The following is a 3888-nucleotide window of genomic DNA, read 5'->3' on the forward strand; positions in this document are numbered from 1 at the left end:
TAATAGTTCAAACATCACCATATACTATCTTTCCAATAAGAAAGATGAGACTGTTAACAAGTTAACACTGTCAGCTTTAAATAAAATATTGTGACTTTTTTTTTAGCTAATTCCTAGTTATTTCAATGAGATACGCAACTCTGCTTGTTACCTAGTGGTTTGATGCACTTGATTTTAACATAGAATAATTTAGGTTGGAAAAGACCTTTAAGATCATTGAGTCCAGCTGTTAGCTTAACACTATCAAGTCCACCACTAAACCGTGTCTCTTAGTGCCATGTCTACACATCTTTTAAACACCTCCAGGAAAGGTGACTCAACTACTTCCCTGGCAGCCTGTTCCAATGCTTGACAACCCCTTCTGTGAAGAAATTTTTCCTAATATCCAATCTAAGCCTTCCCTGGCACAACTTGAGGCTGTTTCATCTTGTCCTATCACTTGCTACTTGGGAGAATCAAGTAGCACCTTGCTACAATGTCCTTTCAGGTAGTTGTAGAGAGTGATAAGGTCTCCTCTGAGCTTTCTTTTCTCCAGACTAAACAACCCCTGTTCCCTCAGCTGCTCCTCATAAGACAGCTCCCTTCACCAGCTTCATTGTTCTTCTGTGGACACATACCCTCCCCTGAGACAGTGAATAAATTTTCACATAGTTTTGGATTTCCTCTCCCTTGGCTGGGAAATCTGTGCCTAACCATGTTATCCACATGCAGGTCCTCTTTTTGTGTTAGCATAAGATACTAAGAAAATACATGAGAGATAGATGTTATGGTGAGGAGAGAATAAAACCCAAAATTTCCCTTTGCGTAGCATATGTATCATTGTCGTACCCTCCACCTCTTTGCTTTCTCTGAAACATCAGATAAAAGCTGCAAGCCCATGATGTGGTGCCAGCCTAGCACGTTGTCGTTGCTTAGTTACAATTAGCTACACAGCTCACCTGGTAGTTTTAACTGGGAAAAATAAACAGGAAGATTTAGGAAGGTGGTAACTTGTTACGCTTTCCCTACAGTATCTGCTTAGATTCTCCTTATATCATGTAGTGTGTGTTACTTGTTCTTTTCCTATATGGGATATTCATAATACAGTACATTCACAGAAGCTGAGCACTGCTCTGCCAGAATCTTCAAAATTTATTAGTTTGACTGTGCCAGAAGGACCTGCACTTCTGCAAGCACTATGACCATCACCTTTAAAATTCAAGTTGCTTTCAAGTGTTTTAGGCTGGATAGTACAGAATTGACATGGACAACTGCTTCTAGTTGCTTTTGAAAATCTTAAGTTTTCACTTTCTTACACTCAGCAGCTTGTCTTGACATAAATAAAATGGATGTAAATGAAGAGTTAAGAAAATAAGTAATTAAAGCTCCATCTCATGTAGAGGTTGATTTAAAAAGACATTTTCCTTTTCTTTCAGGAGGGAAGAAGTGCTTAGCCCCAGTGCAGAAGTTCACAGTGATAGTCCCTCTATCTGTCCACACTGTCCATCTTCTGGGCATAATCATGCACTGACAAATGCCTTGTCAGACCACAGTTTAGGACCTTTCATCTTTTTCAGAATGGGTTTCCAGAGTCTCATCTTTGAGGCAGCTGCAAACCAAACCAGATGATCTTGTTTCTTCTGTTCAAATCTTAAGCAGCATGACCTCTCTAGAAAGAAGCTTCTTAACTCCAGGATATCCCAGCACTTTCAGGATTAATGTATGTTTAGTCCCTGCAGGGCTTTTACTATTTGATGAGGAGAAAGCCAATGAATTAATGTGAACACTGTGACCCTACTCCTCTAATGACCCTCAGTACTCCCTCAGGGCTTGGCAAGCACAGGAGGCCACCTTCACACTGTCATTTGTGATTTTGAGGAGCAAAAGGTAAGGCAGACTGGAAAAGGCAGATTATGGACTGAGACCTCTCCCATCTCATTTTTCTGGATAGCATTTTTCTCTCTGCTGGAGAGACTTGGGGCAGGGCTTACTGAGTAACACAAGATTAATTTCATTCTATATGTAATATGTGAGGTCTGTGGGTGAGAAATAACCAGGAGCATAAACTTTCCCCCTTCTGCAGCTTGTATTGCAAGATGCTAAACCACCATTATGACACTTCTGGAAAAAAACACATCAAGCAATGCACTGATGCTGTTGTGAGAATAATTAACTCTCAGTGTAGTTGCTTCTAGCTGCTTAAGTACTAGTATAATTCAGAATTTGTAAATGTATACACACTTTCATACACTTGTGCTCAAATATGATTCAGGCTCTTCCTCAGCATTTTCTTTCAGTGAAGCCAGATGTAGATATACTGGTGAGCTTATGATTACTCAAAAGCATTTACATAAGACAATAAAAACTTGCTTATAAAGATATTTCCAGAATGCACATAGGTTTTTAAGCAGTGTGCAATATGCATAAAGAAAATCTGGCAATCCAGAGGACAATGAAAACTCCTTAGGTGGGACATGAATCTAACCTAAGGTGCCTTCCAGTTGCTATTACTACCTCTGGTGAGTATTTCAAGTTAAGATCCCTGGTAATTTGAGAAGCGGGTGTGCTGCAATATTCTCAAAACGCTGAGGCTTTGAGGAATTATGAATCATTGGACCACAGCTGTCTGAGGACTTTCTGAACATCATCACATAAGATGTTATTTCAGTCTCTATTGGGAAACAGTTCGGAATGTTAAATTCCTGAGGGCAAGTCTTAAGGGTTTTTTAATTTTTAAATTAAATTATATTGCCATAATTCCTATTTAAGATTTTTTTTTTAATTGAAGACTTCAGTATTTGTTCCTGAAAACCTTTCTAAACAAATATTTGTTATCTGCTAGAAAAGTCAGCTTTTGCTCCCTAGTAAGGTACATTCCTTGTATCTATTTCAGGCATGTCAGACACAGGAGTCACTATTAACACTAATTTTTCTGAGAAGCAGAGGGTGAAAGCAGAAGGGATTTGAGACACTTCAGATATTATATGGATCAACAATGGTACAATTTGGTCTGAGAAACTATGTCAGAGTGCAGGTACCAAATAGCTGAATCCAGCAGTGTCTTGATCAGATGGATGGCCCTAGCACATTAGACTGTCAGGTTCCAGTCACACAAATATGAGAAAGAGAAAATGAGTGGAGAATTCTCATATTACTAGGACGTGTTCCCATAGCAAAATATAGTGGGCATAGGTTGCTGTTACATATGGTGCCTAGGGTACTTAACCAGGATCCAAGTCACAGTAATCTCACTAATAAGAGTCCACTTTGACCCCAGAATACATCCAGCAGAGAAAACAAGACACATCTCTTTTACAATCAGCTGAAACATATAGATGGCCAACACCCCTTGACAGCTGTTTTAACAGCTTTCTTGATTGTCACATGCCAATGAAGTCAACAGGATTTAAGTAAATGCAGTCATTCTTAACTGAATTAACAAGAGAGTCATAGAATTCTGCAGCACACCCAGAAGCTTTTCATGAGCTACAGGCTCGTAATGGTAGATGGCTCTAGTTCTTCACAGCCTTCAAGATCAGGCAACCTCCTCATTCTTCCTGGCATTGCTGGATGTCCTCACTTTGCATCTCATACAGGAAAACTCACAGTTCATGGTTTTAAGACAGCCCTCAATGTAAAAGCTCTTAACATGATGGGGATCCCCACTGGAGCTGTAAGATCATTCAGCAGTTTTAACTGGACTGCTCTCATGCGTACTGAATCATGTTATGCCATTTATTAAATGACAGTGAGAGGCGGTCCTGTCACAAGGACGCAGTTCCTTGTTAGGAACTGACCCCGGACAAACCCAGCTCCGCAGCGAGGCCCCGTTGCCCCGCCCCCACGCCCCACGCAGGCAGGCGGGAAGGGGCCGCCCTTCTGGGGGCGGGGCCTCTGTGCCAGCTCGGT

This window comes from Nesoenas mayeri, assembly GCF_963082525.1.
Source record: "Nesoenas mayeri genome assembly, chromosome: Z".
Lineage (NCBI taxonomy): Eukaryota > Metazoa > Chordata > Aves > Columbiformes > Columbidae > Nesoenas > Nesoenas mayeri.